The sequence below is a fragment of the Spodoptera frugiperda genome, chromosome 25, assembly GCF_023101765.2.
Source record: "Spodoptera frugiperda isolate SF20-4 chromosome 25, AGI-APGP_CSIRO_Sfru_2.0, whole genome shotgun sequence".
NCBI classification, from domain to species: Eukaryota; Metazoa; Arthropoda; class Insecta; order Lepidoptera; family Noctuidae; genus Spodoptera; species Spodoptera frugiperda.
In genome coordinates this window covers 601,543-618,215 of record NC_064236.1, presented here as the reverse complement: position 1 = coordinate 618,215, position 16,673 = coordinate 601,543, and the positions used below count along the sequence as shown (strand labels likewise).

Below are 16,673 nucleotides of genomic sequence, written 5' to 3'. Positions count from 1 at the left end.
AATTTCGACCACTAGGCGACCACTAGTAATAATAATAGGGAAATAGCTTATTGATTTTCGGAGGAAAGAATACAAACAAAGCAATGTTTTAGATAATCTGAATCGTCGATTTTCAATGTTTTGTTTCTATCATATCCCTGCGACATATAGCTATATACTATATAGTGCAGTAAGTGTGTATTGGTGACAAAATGACGCTTACGATAACTATAAAATGCGAAAAACATTATTAGATCATATTCAAATAGAATCATTATGAACATTCCATTGGTTTACCGGTTTCCTTGGTTCTTCTTCGCAATCTTCATTGCTCAAGGTCGCTTCCATCCGGAAAGGCAGACGTTACCTAGTAGTTTTTTTATGGAATAGAAAGCACGAGTAGATAGATCAACTGATGTTAAGCGTAGCCCATGGATACCCGCAACACCAGAGGGTTTACAGATGCGTTATAGTTGTAAAAGCTCAAACTCAAACACATATCAATCAATACTAATTATGAAGCTAAAAAAGAAACTCTAATCCCTGGAACTACTGGTTCGAATTGAATTAGATAGCTAATCATCTAAAAAGGCTTATAGGCTATCAAAACATCACGCTACAATCGGAGTCGAGTAGCGCGTGAAACTCGCGCGAGTGTAAGTGTGAAAGAGCCATGCTTCGGCACGAATGGGCCGGCTCGACCGGAGTGATACCAAGGCCTCACAGAAAACCGACATGAAACAATGCTTGCGTTGTGTTTCGTTGTGTGAGTGAGGTTACCGGAGGCCCAATTACCTTCTTCCCAATCCCTGATTCCCCAACAACCCTTCAATTCCTAACCCCCAAAAGGCCGGCAACGCACTTGTAACGCATCTGGTGTTTCAGGTGTCTATGGGCGGCGTGTTCCATAAAAAGGAGTAGCTAGTATGATACGAGTACATGCTACAGTAATAAAGATCAATAGATGCAACTTAAAAAGAAATCTCGATATTACCTTACTTCCAAATATAGACCTGCAGTAGGAGATTCCATCCGTGCGTATGAGATCCTCGCGCGCGAGGTATCTCCATGTAAGCGGGTAATATGTTCACGTAAGCAATACTGTGAACTAAATTTAGAATATGTCATTGTTCGTTATTTTTATTGAATCCCAGTAAAGTGATATAGTCAATAAAATTAGGAGTAATACTTTGTTGTTGAGGCACAATATTGTTAGAAAGAACCTTTGAAAGAAAATTGTGACATGAAACAATTATTGTGTTTACAATAATAAGCATTGCTAACTTTTTGCTACAATAAAACATTGAACATGGTACATTTAATCACTGTCTTATAATAATTACTTGGGTACCAATTAATATTTCACACCATATTTAAAATAAAAACTACTTACAATAATAATCAATTAATCATGTTCCAAGACTAACATCAATAATTTTCTAAATCTAGGTTTTATAATCGCGAATTGATGAGCATAAAACAATGCAATGCACTTCAAAATACCTGTCTGACCGCGAGAAACCACTAATCGGAAAAACTGAACATAGAAAAAGTGATAAATAAGAGCTTCAGTGGTAAGTGCAACTGGTACTGATAGTAAATAACTTCAGTAAAATAAGTAAATTAAACTTATATTTGAAATTGTAATATAATATTCATCAAATATTCTTTTCTAATATAAAATTTTCGTAGCCGGTCGCCATCGGTGCTCTAAAACCTCATAAACTTGAGCTATCAATTAGCGAGAGCAACAAGTTGACATGAATTTAAAATGTCACGAAGTTTCAATAGTTTGAAAACAATAAATCAATAATTAATAATCAATCATTAATTAAAATAATCAATCATTTAACAAAAAAAAAACACGATTTATTCTGGTAAATTAATGGAGAAAAGCTCTATTAGTTTCTGTATTTTAGAATGTCTCAGAAATATTTATTACAACAATATAATAAATAATTAATCAACAAAAAGTCAATAATCAAAAAATAATATTATATTAATTATGCAATAGTTTTAAAGTTACACATACCTATCAATATAAGAATAAGAATAAGAATAAATTTATTAACGAACTTCACAATCATTATGGTCTTATACTATATCACAATAATTTGTTTAATTTTGGTGTTGTCATCGAGTGTGTCGGTAGCCCCCAAACTAGGATAATCCTGTATCTTGGGGACTTGAGTTGAGACATATTGAGTACATTATTGAGTAGGACTATTGAGTGAATCTAAGTTACAGCGAAATTATTCAATATTAAAATTAAATTATACAGCAAATATGAATAGGTCTATAAACCGATAAATTTGACACGTAAATTGTGTATGTCCAAGCAGATTAAAAACTTCATTCTAGAAGTACATAACTGTATACAAGTAAATAAGTCCTTTTTATTCCCATTCAAATGAAATATCCCGCTTAACTGTCCCCTGTGTTGTACACTCACTTGTAAATAAAATAAATCCACATTTATTTCCCGTGTATGTCAAAGGAGACGAGTACTCTGTGATGAAAACGGCACAAATCCTATTACGGCTTTAAAATCTATATAATAAATAGTAAATACGTTTGTCTGTACATTATCAAAAGACTAAAGTAAGACGATAAGGAAAGACTAGTACTGCGTATATGCATTTGAAAAAAAAATGTGTTTGTTTGTTTGTCTTACACAATACACTATTGTACCGGTCGTAGAAATATCCCCGGGAATAACGTATATATTAAAAAAAAAACAAGGTATAAGCATTTATTAGACAATTAGACTGGTCTGAAAGTACATAAAAAATATCAAATTAATACAAATACTTAGGTGTAACAATAACAATTCAATTAGATATTGTACTCATTAAAAATAAAAAATAATATTACGTAAAGTAGATTACCTATTACTACTACTATTGTATAGTTTATAGGTAAGCCTATGCAACATAAAGGAGGAATATAATTATTTAGGAGTAACAATAAATACGGTATATACCAAAAGTCACTATTTTATACATAAAAGCTAGTCAAAAAATAAAATATATTATTAAACATTTGAACCATACTTGACATGACCTCAGAATACATAAGTCGAAAAACCTAGTTCACTTTTAAAAATCACACTTGTAATCTTTTGAAGCGCTAATTATTCTAATAAAAAAGTATTATTGTATTATTATTAACTCATTCGCGTAATGCCAACCGCACAACTACTGCTAACTCAAAACAACTAACGGCGCATTCCAATAAACTACCGATCGGTAAATTTGCTTACGAGCCGTAGAATTTTGACATAAGCTCCATACAAAATGTGTCAAAATTCTACGGCTCGTAGGCACATCTACCGATCCGTAGTTTATTGGAATGCGCCGTAAATCAAAATCAAAATACTAAATCAAAACAAAAGGATGAATACGGAAGAAGGAACACGCTTCGAACATTGCTGGATATAAAAAAAATATGTTATACTAAATTGTAACTATTTTCATAAGTCGTCGAAAATCGAATCGATCACGGAAAAGGGGGGGGGGGACTCATTCGTCAAAATTCGGCCATATTTGTTATTTATTAACAAATAAAAAAATATTATATTAACAAATATGGTGATTCGTAACTTGTAAGTGTAAGCAAGGACAGTTCACAATGTAATAAACGTTAATTTTTAAATTTTCTTCAAAAGTATACCTATATTATATATTCATTTTAATACTTTAACCTTGACAGGTTTATCCTAAAGGACGGCGCGTGTAATATTTTGGTTCACAATAAGACTTACTTTTACACCGGCAAATATACTAATTCAAGACCAGTCCAATTGCAACTTTATTCCGTTGCAAAAAGGATTGTTTCACAATTCAGCTTTAAACCGTATTTTGCGTTTTCAAAATTTTACAGGGTACTTTTTTAAATAAAATATTTATTACGGGGGTATTATTAAGAATATGTATCAGGTAATTATTAGTGATCATTAAATCATCTAAAATTAGGTATAATACAGAAAAAAATCAATATAAATGTTTTTTATACTGTATTCCATAAAAAAATGTGTAGAAATCGAATAAAATAGTTAAAAAATGCTAGGAATTAAACTAACATAAACAAAGCCGCGCGCTACTGTTTATCACCACGCTTCATGGTGTTTATTCATATATCTATCAGAGCATGCGCAGTGCCGTCCCGGGCTACCCTTGAACACTCTTTACAACAAACATTTAAAAATAATAATTAATTCGCATTAATATATCAAAATAATGATGTAAATATTTAAAAAAGTCCTTATTACACATTTTTCAGAAGAAAGTATGTTAAAATCCATTCAGTTGCAGTCGCAATCAGCTAAGATTTGAGCCCGTCGAGTCGGAACTGTTAAATATGCGTGATAGCTTTTAGTCATATCCTAGTCTTGACCCGCAAATGTCGCGCAGTCCTCACTAATAGGGAAACCGTGTAACACGTCGGCCACAAGTTCGATAACAGTTATCTTTCAAAAATTCTTAAGTTAAAAAAGTTTTAAAAGTTTTTCTTTTAAGGTAAATTAAAGTTGTGTTAAACTTTTTGAGCCGAAAATTATTGTCTTGAACAAAATAAACTTTCTATATACGCAAATGTGTTTTAAAATGCAGTAAATAAGTTTTTTTTTTAAATTTAATCAAATCATATTAGTGAACAAAGCCAAATATAATTCCGGTAATAATTCGGAAGTTATTATTTTTCAAGTTGTAAAGTTCGTAGTGTGGCAACAAGTGACAATAATTAATGTGTGCCGCCTCAGAGCGGGCGGTGATCGAAATATTTGTTCCGTTCTTAATTAATTCATAGACAGTTTTATTCGGGTGTTAATAAAATTATTTGTTGTAGAACAAAACCAGCTACTGCTGCAGTAGCTCTTATATTCTCCGTATATAAGTAAATAAGAAAGCAAGAGATGGCTAACCTGTGGGCCGCACTGAAGCATTGTTTTTGCGGCGAAACGAAGGAACAGGAAACCCAAACAGCAGATAATGACAACACCTCTGTGTTAACCTTTAACTCTCACTGCAACTGTAAGTTTCCAAAGTATTTTGCTTTGTTTCATCTCAGCGACTTATGCCAATAAGTGCAGATTGCGTGCGAATTTTACAGTTGGATTTTGTCAAAACATAATCGTCATTCTCTAATCTCAGTTATCATGTTTTATTAAGTAGTTTAATTATATTGGCAAAGGCTATAATTATTTATGTTAGGATAATTCTTAAACAATAATGGATGCGAATGCTATGATATACAATAACACGCTCGTAACACAATCTTACTGAATTATGATAAAAGTAACTTTATTACTGTTCGTTAGACTTTGAATTTGCGCATTTATTTTAGCAGGTCCCTTGGCTGTTTAAGCAGCGTAAAGAAGTGTAGCGTTTATTTCAATAATATAGTTTTCGAGTTATTTACAAATACAGCAAGAAATATGCAGCAGGTAGTATAAATAAAACTATTAAAACTCCCTGCGAATCTATAAAATTTTTGTATCTATCAAACAGCTACATAGAAGACTAGTTTTTAAAGCGCGGATTATAGGTAGTATGACATTATATGGTCAATGAGCTATTAAATGTGATAAGACAGGATCATTATCATCAGCGCTTTTCCATCCGCAACTAGACGTAAGCCCAATTTTAACTTCACCATTAAGACATTTATGTGCTTAAATGTTTGTGCGCAAAGATCTAAAAGTACACAATTAGGGAATTTAAATCTCGCGCGATTGGGACTCATGCGAGATTATTGAGAGGGAGAGAATTAAAAAAAGGGAAGGTTCTCCATTGTCCTATTTTCGATAATGAATTTATTATTGTACCTCTTGTGTTACGGCTTGTTTCTATTTCACATGATTTGTGTAATTTGTTCGATAAATAGGTAAAAGTTACAATTTCATGTCACATGTGAAAAGTTGTTATTACTTTTGCATTCATTATGTTTGGTTTAAATTTGGTAGGTAATATATTGTGCCTTTTACCTACTGACTTAGGCCCGCTCCTTATTGCTTTGGACTCATAACGCAGCTGGTGAAAGATATACACCTCTACCCACCTCCACGAGAATATTACGCAATGGTGTTTCTTATATTGTTAGAATGTTTTCTTTGCTTTTACTAACGTTTAATTTAAGTATGTAGGCTACTAGTCATTGTCACTGACCGCGGCCCACGGATCTACGTCGAGAATCTTCGCGTATGCCACTTAGGTCATACAAAATTGTATTTATTTATTGCAATTATATGTAGATGTCCAAAATATTATCATACGAACTAGAAATTTTATTTATCTACAAGTAAGACTGCGGCCGTATGGACAGCGCTGTTACATTACAACCAAAATGTTATTTTGTACGTTGGATACAAGTTACACACTCAAGTAACATGATGTAACTGTTCATAAAAATAGAACATTACATCTGAAAGTATTTTAGTTACCCTCAGTTAGTAATGATGACTATATAAATAGTGAATACTAGCCATAGATGTCCTAGAGGAGAGTAGTATGAAAGCTAGGCCTGTTTACACATCTCAGAATATACCTTTTGATGCAAATATTTGATTATTCTCCGACTGCAAGCCTTCTATGTAAATATGTTTCTATTAAAGGAATTCTACCAACACAACATCGGATCTCCTTGTGACTATGTTAGGCTGAATTTCCTAGTAGGTATAATATCTCACCCTTTGAGTTTATAAGCAGAATTTCGAAATGATCTGCTGTTTCAGTGATGGCGGAATAGGAGTTTATTACTACCCCTAGCTCTAGTAGTAACATTTGACTATTTACCAGAGGCTGAGTGTAACAGCCAGCTCTCTGATAAACCTTTTAATCTACGAACTAAAACTACCTGCTGCCTGCCATGTTTGAATATTATATATTATATAACAAACCTGTCATATTATGTATGGTCGTGGTGTCTCGGGCCGTTGATGTTGATGCCTGTACAAATACATTAAATAATTACAGGATAATATATATACGGCTTCGGATTCTGATTGCGACTTTTCATTTCTTAGAAATTGTCAATTGATAAAGTATAAACAGTTCAATAGCCGAAAGAAGTCGAAAAGAAAGAAGCCCCGTATACCTCATTAATTAATGTCATTTTATTCATTAGTAAGGGACATTGGCTTAATATTTTTATACAGTATAATATGATGTTTATCTCGCTTCGCCATTTTTCCATTTATATTTAACACTAGCTACTTCAGCGCGGTTTTATCCGTTCTACTCGGCTCCTATTGATCGTATCGTAATATTTTATAGTTTATACCTTCCTTGATAAATGGACTATCTGACACAAAAATAATTATACAATTCAGATAAGTAGTTCCAGAGATTTGCATTCAAACTAACAAATTAACTTTTCAGTTTAATATATTAAAAGTATAGATTGTATAGATAGAAATTATTAACTGTTACCTTCCATTGGAAATAAATTCCATTAACCTATTTATCTGAGAGTAGATTTGCCTCTATTTGCTGTATTTTAAAAGAACTTGTCATGGCGCTTACCTATGTTAACATTTTATCTCGAAGTAACTATGAGTGGTTAGTTAGTTAGTAATTATACTGAGACAGGTTATTAAAACTGTTCGTTAGACAGGACAGGATGAACATTTTCTATTATTTTAAAAACAATATTCTACAATCACGAAAGGAATCGACAGTTCCCGCTAGTCTCAATTATAATCTTACTCGGTATTATCTAGCTTTTACCACAAGGCATAGTTTAATTTGTGATCCGTACCTAAGTGTAGTTGGACAAAGAAGTTTCAAAATATACCAACACAATTAAGAAATTGTGTTGAAAAAAATATATTATTTTATACTGCAAAATAACTCGCGGGTACCACATTATCGGCGACCCAAAATATTGTTACGAATGATTTCTTTGCTACCGAGGTACTAACTGTTGCTATACAAAAAGTTTCGTGAACATTTAATATTTGAATTTTAAGTCAAACTTTCACTATTAAAATTTATCGATCCAAACAATTTACGAAACAAAATATCTAACCAAAAATATACAATAATCCATCACATATGTATATGGACATCACAAAACTTGGAATAGTAAAGTCTTGCTTCCAATAATTGTACACGGTAACAAACTAAAGGACAATTCCTATGTAGCGTTGGTTCTGATTTCTGATACATTATTGAAAGTTGCATGCAAGTTTGAAACTTCCTTCACAAACTACACTTGGGTGCGGATCGCGAACTAAAGCATGCCTTGTGGTGAGAACTAGATTATACGGAGTTGGCTTTTTGAATTTTGAAACTTAATAGTTCTAGTTTAGAATGGTGACTTATTTATAATGGTTTAGGTTTTGATCACGTCTTCGGCCAACTGTCCACGTTGCGTCAAAAACGATAGGCGAATTTAGGTAAGCGTCCACAGGCCCATATCGTACGCATCGCACGCACCCTACGCATTGTATTTAGGTATTGCTGATAATGCGATCCGTACGATGCGCATCAGTGGACGCAATTGTATGAGTTTCTATACAGTACAAACTAAAACCCGTAGTGTGCGGTGCGTGCGAAGCGTACGTTGTGGGCCTTGCGGGCCTATGCGCGCATACCTTTTTAACGTTGCGTAGTAGTACACTATAACGATATAATACTATATATTTGCATGGTAAAAAAATACGGTATAATTATTTATTTAGTTGGAACTAGTCAAATAAAATATAAACGCGGAAGACATTTCAATTAATAATTATGCTACAGATACTTAGTAATTCGTCGCGAAAACAAAGATAGGTTTTGTAAATTTGAGTTTTACGAATATAAAACTTACTAGGTAGGTATTCAATGAAGAACTACCATAGCGACGGTTAAAAGGAAATAGGGAATAAGCGACATTTTGTTCAAAAATGAGATTATTATGCTATCCTACGCAAAATTTTCCGCTGTTTCAAATGCGCTTACTCTCATGGCTCTACGATGATATTTTTGGTGTTTATACCCTAGCAAAAAAAAAAAACATTTTCCTAGTATTTCTTTGACGACCGATGATTATAAACGGCTCTCCTGAACATTTCATTTTTTGTCGCTTATACCCTATTTCGTTTTAACCGTCGATAGGTATAGGGTTAGGTTAGTTACAATAGGTTACTTCCTACGTCCTATATCCTTTTGACGGCGATAGTGTAGGCTTGCTATGCGTTATAAATATCTAGAATTCGGTCTGGCGTAAGAGCAGCGATTGTTGTTTATCGGAAGCCTAACGGCCGGGTTAGAGATCTATACTCCGAATAATTCAAAGTTTCCAACGTAAAGCACTCTGTTGGATATAAGCCTCTATATTATAGTTCCAGCAACATTATATCCAAGTGAATGTGCTACGGCTCTTATATGCTCGAATACCTCCCACTCAATTCTACTCAATACAATTTTTAAAAGACGCCGTGGGCGAGAACTTTTTCACAAAAGAAAATAAATGCGTAAGTGCATATATTAGTCCAGTTCCGATACAACGATGGCATTCGGTATGCGTGTATCAATGAATCCGGGAGCGAGCTGCGTACTGCAGCCATAATTATCTAGGCATACCGCACGTGACTACGTTCCGTTAATGTAGGATGTAAGCAAAGCCTAAAGCAATTACTGTAATCCTATTAAACATCGAAAATATAATTGAATCACTAAATTGTATTCTGAATACGGAAATAATAGAACCAAATTGATATTCGGACCAAAATTTGAGAATTAAGCATTATTGAAATCTGATATAACACGTTCAATTATTATGAACAGTATATTTATTACTCAATACTTTTGGGTCATTTTAATACATTATATTACTAGTAATTGATTCGGATATAATGAATTTGAAAGATTCTAATGCAGATTATGCGAAAACGTAGTAAATTATGACAATTTTGTATAGATGTTGAGCTGAGCGTGCATAGCTTAAAAGGAGACAGGTTTTAGGACACAATATGAATGAACAGTTGTTATTGGAGTGTTGGAAATCCGAATACCGCGAATAGCGTAAATAAATACAAACGTGGGCCGTATGTAGACAGCAGAGTATGAGACTATCACCACACCTACTCTTCCCTATGAAACATTTGATAGAGATCGAGCAACAGATTTCTGTGATAAACCTACAATTTTAAAATGGAATCTCTAAATCTTCTGCTTGGAGCAATGGTTATGGCAGACACTATATATAGAGGATGTCAACTGCCCACCAGTGGACACAACCATGCATGATGTGGACCGAATGACTCGCACGTAACTGTCCCACAGTCGGGCATAAGCTTGTGCTCACTAAGTATTACTCACTACGTTAACTGTTGACCTGCATGGGATGATGATAATATACTATATACATGAAGAAAACATGTACATAGTGTTTGTATGTATACTGAATCTCTAATAGAGCCGTTGTTTCCAAAGAAATTGTGAAACTGTATCGCCTTATCTCAGCTTAGAGGAGAATTTCAAGCAAGATTTGATCGTTTACTATGAAGGCATATATATATATCTGTATGATAAGATAAACATTAATCATATAATATTGTCGTATTCTAACAAGACTCCATACTCAAAGGTCCATACCTTTACTTAGCAAAATAAAAGATAATTGCGGTGTTTTGAGGTGGGTAGACGACATGCAAAGTTAGATTTTATTATAACGCAATTATGGCTTTGTATCGTATTATATGTACATCTTAGTACATTTTATTTAATGAAGAAATATTTTTGATTTGTTTTATAATTTACTTACCAGTCTGTGAATTTCCAAAGAAGTAAGCAGTGTTGCACATAATCGGCATAATAATGTAAATGGTCTACTTTTACTAGTTGTCTTATGAGTCCCGTGTAGTAGGGGGTACTTTAATTTACTGTATTAGTTTAGGCACTCTTATAGAGAATGACTGATATTGGTATAATATACTTTACTAACAATATTTTATTTAATAACGCAGTTATTTTTTATACAATCTAATATATTTTTAAGAACAATTAGATTGATAAATCTAACTGTAGATTCGATATATTTTTAATGTCACTGACAAAAATTAATTATTATGTAGTTATGTTATGTTAAATAATTTATTTTTCGTTTTTTTTTTTTAATTCTGTTTGGAATATTTTTAACGTCTCTTTTGTGTTTTAGCTTTTTTAAACGCGAATACTCACAGACAGGCACGGGGGTTTAGGTATGCCTGCACGGTGCAAAAACCAGTTGAGAATAAAATGGCCACTGCAAGAGAAAGGGAACATATGCAAGCCAATTTAGTACAGGCCGCCTTCGTAACGCACCACATCTAGGGTGTACGTAGATGCACGTAGGTAATTGTCAACACAAATTATATATTTGTATAAATACTAATGTAACCTTCTGGCCGCGGAACCTCTAATGAGTTTAAACCCTTATTTTGTGTACTTTTAGGTTAGAATACTGTTTTGGTATAAAATGGTTTTAAACGCTTAAATAGAAAACATAATATGTTATCTGTACTCTCAGTAAATAAGCATTTAAAGGCATAGCTCATTAGAGCCACCCGGCCTCACCCACTAACACAGTCTCACCGTTCGGCGTCAATTCGTTGTCGACAGACCGGCATCCCCGTGACAACACCTGTGCTTGCGATATGAGGGGGGCACCCATCGAGCGAGAGACGACCGTACAATTGAGTTGGACCACGACCAGGTGTTTATGGGCTAAGACCAAATACAAGCTGACTGCAATCGATACACGGATGGACCAGTGAATGGACTGGATATAGAACATAAGGATAAAGGGTATTTTCAATAAGAGTTTTTTATTAGAGTAAGTATTCAGACATTTCGGTGGCTATTAACCATCTTGCTTATAATGCTCATAATTTCGTATATTTTCCATCATGCTCACAAGTTATTATACATATTATTATGCATGAGAATTAAAAAAAAAACCAACACGTTTAAAAACTGTTGCTGTAATAAGCAGTAGTAATAAATGTATTAGCCTGTGAAGTTATAATTTAACATTATTTTAGTTTTGTGACCCATAAATCGTAAATTATGAATAAGATATTGAATAGGTTCGGCCTGCTGCTTGGCCTGCGTTCCTGTGGGATAAAAATAGTCTATATGTTATTCTAGTCTATAATCTACCCCTTTACTAAATATTATCCCATTTCCTTCAGCGGTTTTGATGTGTTTCAGTAACAAAAATACACACAAACTTTCGCATTTATAATATTAGTAAGATAAATCTAATAACCTAAACCTTAAATGTTATTTAGCTACTAGGATTGAAAAGAAATATTTTATAAAAAAATATATTATGTATGTATATAAATATAAAACATTTCATCCTACTAGTATTAAAAGTGCGAATTTGTGTATTTTTGTTTGTTACTTCTTCACGTCAGAATTGCCGAAGGTATTTAAAGAAATCGAGATTAAATTTGGAACAGGGGTAGATTATGGTCTGGTATAATATGTAGGACACTTTTTATCTCACTAGAAGGAGGGCGAAGCCATTGTCCGAAGCTAGTTCAATTTATTTTGCAAATATATAAACATTCAGAGCGGTATGTTAAGAAAAATACCAGGGTTTCGCAGACCACTACCTAATTGAGAACCGCTGCTCTACCGTTACCATTTTGTAGCAATCATTCATCATTTGATCAGACATTTGGGTATTATTGGTAAAGGTGTGTTTGTGAATTTTATATCTCTTATACTGTAACATACATAGACTACTAATATTTTATCTAATATTTATATTACATATTCTGGTCACCTAACTCTTTATATTATTTCGTAACAAAAACACAAAACAATGTTTGAGTTTTTGACAAACAGACGTTTTAACTATTAGAAGTGAGTTTATGAATAAATATTTAATTTAATAATTATTGAAAAAAAAATACATATACAAATACCTATACAAGTATACAAATACCTATATACTTATTTTTTGTGGTTTTAAGTAGACCGTTGGATAAGAAGTCTATTTTAAAGCTCACGACAGATGGGAACCAAGTTCAGACTGTCGTAAACTAGACTTGCAGAGATGTGTGATAGAGTTGAGTAAACTATATATTTTATAAAGATTTACATATGTAATTACGTAGTAATAATTATATATATTTATTCACATTATATACCGTATATATTACATTTACAAATATCTATATATTCCATGATTTTGTGGGATGTTTGTTATGTAGTCTATTTCAAAGTATACGACATACAAGAACCTAGTTCGGACTGTCGTAAGATAGACATTGAATAATTGTAATGATGTCGAATATAGTATTCTGAAAGTTTTAGACAATACTAAGCGACAGGGGTTTGTGTATAGAAGTTTGAAAAGACACATATATTTTATAAATTTTTATTAACCATTTGTTTAGTAAATAATTCTTCTTTTTATTAATGAATGAATGATGTAAATATTATTCAATAAAAGTTGTTGATAAAATTACACAATTATCTGTTTTAAGAATATACTTCTGAAATCTTATTAAATGTGTAAACTTGATGAAGACGTGTTGTACTGGAAGATTTTTATCATTCACTTACTCCAATTTAAAAAAAGACCTGTCACACATTACATCATTTTCAAATTTAAAATTTTCTTTGATTTTTGTAATGAAAAAGTGGTTACTATCGTCTGGCGCTGGGCCCCTAATTATGGTGTTCTCTTGTGGGCCCTTGGCCTTGGGCCTTGGGGGCCGAGAGTGGAGTTTTCCTTTTAGCCAAGTTTTAGTTTCTTACGACCCCTAAAGTGGATTCGTGGAGACTGCTTTTATACATAAAATACTTTCAATCAATATGCCTCGGTGCTCACATACCTATGCATACCGACAAACTGAAAACATGTTTCTATAATAATCTAAGAAAAGCAAATATGTTCTATTAAATACATTTAAAAATACTGTTTTCAATCTCCTAAGAAGTTGGTTAATATACTAAAACTTGCTCCTTAGTTAAACAAACCCTGAAAACCACCTCAAAATCGAGTCAGCCAATCGCGAGGTAATTACGGACAAACATTCATATGTACTGGTCAAACTGAACCTGTTTTTGAAGTCGGTTAAAAACATGATCCTAAGTTTTGTATTTAATAGTTTGTGCGTGACTGTACCAAAACTTATTGAACTAGGGGTCGAAAGTGGATGGATTAATGGCTATATTTTTGTACGAAAATCCACTCTTACCTCCTTTGGGGGGCGAGTGTGAACTACGTTAAGGGGTTAAGAGGACATCGATGAACACACATTTTTTACAGTTTAAGAGCTGACAGTAACATCAATTGTGTGATGTGATAGCTCAATATTTTTATATTAAACGATACTGCAAGTAGGACACGCATTCAATGATTTTCGCTAAAGATACATATTAGACAAATTTTTTAAGTGTAGTAAAAAATCTTCCTGTATTATGTTATTGTACAAAGTTTGAGATTCCAGTCTATTTCAATGTTTTGTTTAATAAACAACAAAGTTCACATAAAATGGACAGTTATTCGACAAATGTAAATAAAAACAAATATATATTGTAATATTTTTCTACTAATATTATATAAATACATATATTTTTTAAATGATATACGGAATGTTTGTAATGTAGTCTATTTTTGAGTACACGACAAATAGGAATCAAGTTCGGATTGTCGTCGAATAGACATAAAATGTATTGTGATGTCAAAACTAAGTAACTGATACAAGGTAACAAGTTTTGGGTATGTATGCTATATCTTTCTCTTTTTATAGAAACTCTTTGCTATGTATTGTATATATTGGTAAAATATTCACAACCTCCCTGGTTTAAATGAATCTTTAAACATAAAAACAATAACTCATTATAGAATTTTCTAAATGGTTTTTTTGTTCATTGAAACGGTATAAGATCTAATTTATCTTTGATGATATTAGTAATACAGTTCAATGTGAGTTTGTTAATATTTTGCCAATAAACCTGTTTAATAATGATATATATTCTTCTATAATGTATTTGTAGGACGTGACAAATTGGAACAAAGTTCGGATCGTCATCAAAAGGATCTTCTATTTATAAATAACTGCATGTGATGTCGTACTAATGGACACACATGATGTAGTCAAATATTTTATATACATATAATATATTAATATATATTATATTTTGTATGTTTGTTGGATGAGTAAGGTGCGTTTGTGTCTGATCAAATCAGTAACGCATTACATAAATTCATCGAATTTTAATCATCTTTAGCTTCAATTTTATTGGCACGATCCAGCTTGTAGAAATATACATATGTACGGTTAAATAACCACATTATAAAATTGTAGTTATGTGTAATGTATATGTGAAAAAAATAACCCGACTTTACTAGGTATTTCTATGACTTGTATATATCCACGTCCCTATACTAAGTCACTAATTTCATAATGACCCCCTCTTAAAACTAATGACAACAAAAGGTTTACTGACTGTCTATGTAGAACATCAACAATACATAATTCAGACAGACATAGCTCTACTTCAGAAACCATCACAATATAATCTGAATTTACTTTTCCTCCCCTTCATTATCTACAAACCAAATTACCTAAAATTCCATTACCCGTTCGTCTATGAGCTCGTGAGCAACCAGATATCAGAACTCAGCCATGGCTGGACTTCCATCATAAAATATCAAAGCCCCCGTACTTTTTCAATATTCCAGTTGATCAACCCTGAAAAATACTGATACTCTTCAAATACCTTCGTGTCCTCAAATCGTTGCTAAAGACTTATTCTAATTGTCTAGAAGCAAATATTTAAAACGATATTCTATCTAAATGTTCAGGACACATATGTATACATAATATATATTTTCCAGTCGGGAGTAAAAAAACTGAATTTTGAAATTCTATCAATTTAGTGTAAGTAAAAATGTTCAAGTAGATATTCAAATACTCAATTGATGTTCAATAAATTGATGTTCAATAAATCGATGTTCAATGTTCATTATAATAAGGAATACAAGTTTTATTAAAGTGCAAGCTGATGGTTTAAAAACATGACCATAAGTGTAACTCGGTTACCTAACACAGAATATTTTTGACGCTCGAATCAAAAATATGGCACAGGAATACAACCTTGGACTTTAGTTCAACTTGTACTTGGTAGACCTAGTAAATATTCCAGAGCTTAATGAAATGTTTTAATCATGTAGTTAAATAATCGTCGATAAAATTGCTCAACACATTAATTGATACCAGTAGACATGAACATACATAGTTCGTTTTAACTGGATTTAATTAATATTAAATTCCAAGTTAATGTGTTGAAGAATAAATTGAATGTGAAACTGTTTTTCTTGTACTAGCAAAAAACAAAAACGAATGTATGTTGTAAATTGATATTTCATTGTTATGTGCAAACAATTTTACCGACGATGGTTTTAGAATTAGAAAAAATATATTATCATGTATACGTAATTAAATGTATAAATATCTGATCTCTTTAGACAATAAACTTTCTAAGTGTCAATAATGTCGTTTTATTACCCCTACTAACACAATAATAATTAATAGGGTTGATGACTAACTATTACTTTACTGTCCGTCTTATTGATTATTTCAAAACATTAGACACGTATTTTTTATTGTCTTACGGAAACAAATACTTTTAAAGATATATCGTTTTGAAATATCGATTGACGTCACTTCTAGGTACGTTGCTACGTACGTAGAAATGACGTAC

General features: G+C 32.4%; 1 protein-coding gene and 1 long non-coding RNA gene across 26 annotated transcripts in view; both read left to right on the top strand.

Moving 5' to 3' along the window:
• The window catches only part of LOC118263888 (coiled-coil domain-containing protein AGAP005037), a 355,131-nt gene that overhangs the window by 192,944 nt on the left and 145,514 nt on the right, over positions 1 to 16,673 (top strand). The window lies entirely within an intron of this gene.
• On the top strand, positions 3,655 to 16,626 carry LOC118264010 (uncharacterized). Of its 2 annotated transcripts, XR_004782638.2 has the most exons (4): positions 3,655 to 4,496; positions 4,825 to 5,009; positions 11,122 to 11,297; positions 11,565 to 16,626. It is a non-coding gene; the product is annotated as an uncharacterized LOC118264010 (long non-coding RNA). The 2 variants fall into 2 exon arrangements; XR_004782637.2 differs by having other exon boundaries at positions 3,655 to 5,009.